The sequence below is a fragment of the Bubalus kerabau genome, chromosome 1 (genome assembly GCF_029407905.1).
Source record: "Bubalus kerabau isolate K-KA32 ecotype Philippines breed swamp buffalo chromosome 1, PCC_UOA_SB_1v2, whole genome shotgun sequence".
NCBI classification, from domain to species: domain Eukaryota; kingdom Metazoa; phylum Chordata; class Mammalia; order Artiodactyla; family Bovidae; genus Bubalus; species Bubalus kerabau.
Window position 1 is genome coordinate 123884133 of NC_073624.1, and position 6144 is coordinate 123890276.

At 42.0% G+C, this 6144-nt stretch overlaps 1 pseudogene; it reads right to left on the reverse strand.

The window, feature by feature from the left end:
• Nucleotides 1–810: 810 nt before the first annotated feature.
• Nucleotides 811–931, reverse strand: LOC129642422 (uncharacterized; annotated as a pseudogene).
• Nucleotides 932–6144: the final 5213 nt, after the last annotated feature.

A 6144-nucleotide genomic window follows, 5' to 3' on the forward strand; every position in this document is an offset into this window, starting at 1 on the left:
ATATGTCTATACATGTATAACTGAATCACTTTGCTGTATGCCTGAAACTAACACAACATTGTAAATTAACTATACTCCAATAAAATTTAAACAAAACTACACAAGTGACAGGAGAAGGCAATGGCACCCCACTCCAGTACTCTCGCCTGGAAAATCCCATGGACGGAGGAGCCTGGTAGGCTGCAGTCCATGGGGTCGCTAAGAGTCGGACACGACTGAGCGACTTCACTTTCACTTTTCACTTTCCTGCATTGGAGAAGGAAATGGCAACCTGCTCCAGTGTTCTTGCCTGGAGAATCCCAGGGACGGTGGGGCCTGGTGGGCTGTGGTCTGTGGGGTCGCACGGAGTTGGACACGACTGAAGCGACTTAGCAGCAGCAGCAGCAGCACAAGTGACACAGCACTACAGCATAAGTCCGTGCAGACAGTCACAAAGGTCTTGCCAACACATTCCCTCTTCTCCCCAGGGAACCAAAGTCAACAGATTTTGTCTTTCTGGCTGCATTTTTCTCACTCATCACCCAAACATATATGCAAATAGAGAGAGAAAATGGTATTGTGGATTTTTACAGAGATAAGATCATGCTGTGAAAATTACTCTGCAAATTGCTTTCCTCTTTTATCAACACAGCACGGACAGGCCAATATACAGTGCTACCTCATTCTTTTTAAAAGTTGTACAACCATAATGTAGATGGACACCACTTATAAAACCATGCCTCTAGTTATGGGCACCAAGGCTATTTCTAGTTTGCATTTGCTTGTTTGTTATCATTCTCAATTATCTGTAACATCCTTGTGTATATTCTAATATGTTGATGTTTTTATTTCTGTAGAATAGATTCACAAAAATGAAGTAGGTTTATACGTCATTTTAAACTGATAAGAACAGATACTACACTTGATCTTAGCCAAAAGGCCGAGAAGCGATTATACGTCATTTTAAAAACAAATTTTGTTGCATTACTCTCCCAAACTGGAGTCACTCCCATTCCCCCCTAGCAATGTACTCCACTGTCTATTTTTGGTATTCTTGAGAGCATTAGTTATTATTCTTTCATTATTTTTCTTCTAAAAATGTCAATAGCATGATATAGAAGTTATTGTCACATATTTTGTTTTACATTTTTCCAACTCTCAGTGAAATTGAGCATTTTTTCCTATGTTTACTGACCTTCTGGATTTTTTTCCTATAGATTTTTTTCACTCATAATTTGCTTTTTTTTTTTTTTAATGATACAAAAATCTGACATTTTTATTTGTTCAAATATATCCTTTCTTCATGGCCTCTAAGTATCATCTGGCTTGGAAAGAGCATCTATATTGTAAGTTTACACAGATAACCTCTTTATTTAAAAATATTCTTGTTATTTGTATTTTTTAAAATATTTAAGTCTCGAATCCATTTGGAATTTATTTCTGTATATAGTGTGAAGTAAAAGTTCAGCTATTTTTTCTTTTGGATGAAGAATTTATTATGCCAGCACTATTAATTGTTAAAGTAACTATTTTCTCTCTAAATTGAAATATTACTTTGGTTATCATTGTCCTTTATGTCTCTTGAATCTTTTCCTAGGCTCCAGTGTTGTCCATCAGTCCATCCAGCTATCTCTGTGCCTGTGGCAAACGTCACTAGATTACAGTGAATTGGGGTCATTTTACTATGTGGTACATAAGGACAGAATCTGCCTTTTTTTTTTTTTTTTTGCTGGTGGCTCTGTGAGTAAAGAGTTTGCCTGCAATTCAGGAGATACAGCAGAAGTGGATTCAGTCCCTGAGTCGGGAAGACCCTCTGGAGGAGGGCATGGCAACCCACTCCAGTATTCTTGCCTGGAGAATCCAATGGTCAGAGGAGCCTGGCGGGCTACAGTCCATAGGGTTGCAAAGAGCTGGACGTGACTGAAGTGACTGAGCACTCATGCACTCAACAGAATGCAATAGGGTCTGAGTCCCTCGACCCCAACCAAGCAGACAGCTGGAAAGCCAGGCTGAGCCACTCCAAATCCTGTTTGGAAGAAGAAACAACATAAATAACTAAGAAAGAAACTCTGCAAACTAAGATAATAATGAAAATAATTCAGAAATGAACTTCAGTGAGAAGTCAGTGTTAGTCCTGAGGAGTTGAGCAACACCAGCTTACAAGTGATACTGAAGGTGATGCAGATGAGCTGAGAGAAGAGGTGAAAGGGCTGAGAAGGAGCTGGACAAAGACAACTAGGGATCCAAGAAGAGGAGGGCCAACCCTGGGGCAGAACACTTGGTGCCCATGACGGGGGAAGGGCAGGAACATAGTCAGGGCATCCTATAGCTGAGCTGTGAGGAAGCCAGATTTGGTCTTGAATTTCCCAAATAAAGAAACTGTAGCTTCCAGTACAGAAATTAATTCACCTTGCCCCAAAGCACAGCATCAGTAAATGAGACTCACCAGGATTCCCCTGGACTTCCTGCCTTCCCACTCCTCCTTCTGTGTGCCGACCACACGGCTTCCTGATCACATCCTGCCATAATACCCCGCTGTCTGCAAATACTCATTGAACTTCTTTGGAGAATATAAGAAACTCTCCAGGTTCTGTCTAGATAACAATTTGGGGATGTAGGGCTGTTTTCTGTTTGTAAGACTATTTTGTTCAAATGTGTTTTAAAGTGATCACAAAAAGAAAGGGTTCATGCCTTTGAAGGAAGTTTATCAACCTGATGGGAAAATGGAAAGGTGAACAAAACATCCCTTCTAAGTGCCTGCAGTTAAGGAATCAGGGCCCTTTCAGAGGATGGAGGCCTGGGGGAGGAAGTTGCTGCTCCCCCTGACCCACTGGTCTCAGTGGGGCCTCCAGGGGAGAACTTGCCTGGGGCCAAAATCCTTTTCTTTCCTGCAAATGAGGTGCAGGCAAAAAGGACCATCAAAAGAACCAGGAAGGCAGTGAATATGGCACTCAGAGTAGGGGAAAGGCAAACAAACTAAAACCTTGTGCGTATTAAAAAATAACAGATGACAGGTGAAGAGTAGCAGGGGTGAGTTTCTATTAATAACATTGTCTATTAATAGTGTGGCCATGGGCTGAGTTTATTATCAGCCAAGTCCTGTATTAAACATGCAATCCATGCTACAGACAGAAGAGGAAGGGCAGCAGGGCACCCAGGTATGAGAGGGAAAATTGCTCTGGTTGTGAAGTAATTCTCCTGGACCTCTGGCTGAGGAGCCTGTGTGTTTCCTGTGGTGTAAGGCAGCTTTTCTATAAAGCTGGGAAGAGATCACTTAGTGAAAGAATGCTCTGTTGGAAGAAGAGAATCTTTTTTCCTAATTGCCCCAGAATTGGGGAGGTTACTCCCAGCTCACCTCAAATTATCCCCTTTTCCAATTGTGCCTCCTGGGATCTTGCAGGAATGAGAAACCACCTTTTTACAGAGTCCCACAATTCTTAGGGCTTTTCCCTCCGAAACACAAAGATGGGGTCACCAAAGCTTTGAAATGACTGGGTCACTTTTACCTCAACCCACCTGCATTTTTTTAGACAGGAAATGTCTCCCTCCTGCATCAGTGTCAGTGCAGTGCTGGAGTGTATCCATTTTCCCACTGCATTTAGACCACAAGTTCTGCTGTTCACACAGGATTGCTGTTCTAGCTACATATTTTCTTGCGTTAATAAAACTGCACTTTCCTGGGGAAAGCCTCAGTGTCTGGTTTTTAAATTTGCTGGCTCAGGCTCTGGTTATCCTTGGGAAAAGCCTGGATGGTTGGCTCCTTCTACCAGAGCCAAGGTGGCCTATTTACCAGAAGGCAGACACGAACACTCTGAAGCAGGATTCGGATAACAGTTGTTCTGACCCTCTTACTCGGTATCTCCCATCTATAGCCTCACCTCTCCAGGCCAGACCACCAACTGCAAGTCTTTTCTTGGTGGACCTACTGTCCTTTGCAACCATCAGTCTAAAGTTCACTATTTCATCCTCTCCAGTCACACAGTTCTTTAAAGGTATGATCTCCAGTAAGGGCTGCACTGAATATGTCTCATTTAGTTTGCAAAATTGAGTTCCTGTGATTTTAATTTATGGATGTTTTGTAAATAGAATCTATTGAAATGCAGCAGAGGAACTTTCTATTTCAGTGAATGCCTCTGGAATCCCTCTGTAAAGCAAAGAGCCCTTTTCGATCTTGAAAATGTGAATTGATCTGTTTTGCACCTCAGGTATATAGATTTTCTAACAGCGACCATTTGTGTGTTGAGGGGGGAACTTACAGTAACAATATGAGGGGACACCCAACTGGCTGTCTCCACCTTAGTTCCCGAGGAAGAGACGCTTCCTCTCCACCCAGGTGGCCAGGTTTGGATGTGAAGAATAAAATTTGCCATGATATTACATATGCAATTGTGGCAGCCCCCTGCTAATTTAAAAGATTTCTTGTCAGACTTTTAAGTCCTTTGGAGGTTCTTTTTATCCTCTTATAGAAGGAATGCTGTTCTTGACTCAGTTAACTCGAAGGAGGATTTAAAGCTGCAGTTTCCTCGCCAGTGGTTGGCTGTGTAAAGACAGCATTGGGTCTCACAAAATTCTATATGGGTTACACATTAATCACATATTTTCAAGAGGTGCTATTAAGCAGAAGTGGATTAAGACCCCTTCAAATATTATAACTCTCTCACATTTTGATATTTTGATACTTTTCTGCCTTCACTGTGAGGGAAGCCACAATTCTCCTGAACAGTTGTTAACTAATAGTGAATCAGATCCTGAAGCTGTATTTTTATATTATCCCCCACTTGCCCTTCATCTGTGATAACCAGAGATGACACTGGGGACTAGGACATTAGCTGGGCTTGTCCACACGTGTGAGAGATGATCTCCTCAGGGAGGAGTGTGAGCAAGGAGGCCTTGGGATACAGCCTCACCACACGATCGGCACATGGAACAACACACACACCAAAACACAGCCACGCCAACACACATACAGACCTCTCACACACACACATCCCAGTACACAGGTGCACAGATACACACACACATACTCTTCCAGCACTGTCAGACCTCCTTCCCAGGCAACCTGGAGCTTTACCTTGGCTAGGAGACATGATAGTGTTAAATTAGTTTACCAAGGAGGGCCTTAGACTGAAAGGTCTCAGATGCCCAGGCACCTCTATAAGTAAACCCAAATCTAAGCCTGTAAATGCCTCAAAGTTACAAAATTGAAACCTGAGGACAGCCAGTCACAGTCAACCAGGCTTTAAGCTCCCAGACAATCAGTAACCTCCTTGCTCTGCTTCCATACCTCCTGTGTGTAACTCTCTCCCCAGCTCCCCTGACTGGAGCCTCCTAGCTACGTCCAACTTGACCAATTTAGATTGACTTTTTTTCTCCAGTTAAATTAAAATTAAATTAAAAATTTAAATATGCTTATCTTTTTTCAATTTAATTTAATTTTTATTTTATATTAGAGTATAGTTGATTTGCAATGTTTTGTTTGTTTCAGGTGTACAACAAAATGATTCAGTTATACATATACATCAGAGAAGGCAATGGCACCCCACTCCAGTACTCTTGCCTGGAAAAATCCCATGGACGGAGGATCCTGGTGGGCTGCAGTCCATGGGGTCGCTAAGAGTCGGACATGACTGAGCGACTTCACTTTCACTTTTCACTTTCATGCATTGGAGAAGGAAATGGCAACCCACTCCAGTGTTCTTGCCTGAAGAATCCCAGGGACGGTGGATCCTGGTGGGCTGCTGTCTATGGGGTCACACAGAGTCAGACACGACCGAAGCAACTTAGCAGCAGCAGCAGCATACATATACATACGTCCATTATTTTTCAAATTCTTTTCCCTTATGGGTTATAACAGAATTTGGTTATCTATTTTATACATGGTAGTGTGCATCTGTTAATTCCAAACTTCTAATTTATCCCTTTCCCAATCTTTTCCCTTTGGTGACCATAAGTTTGTTAATTGAACTGTACCTCCAGTCCTGGTGGGGTCAGGCCATTCTGCTTGATCACTTGCTGGGTCAAAAATGATTCTAGGTCAATGGCCTTCAAATGCTTTGTTCACGTATTTCCTAACATTTTTCATATGTAAAATTATGTACCCCTCATATATTTTTGAGTTGCCATCTAAAATTTTTATATTTATTTAAATAGCCACAAAGAAGAATT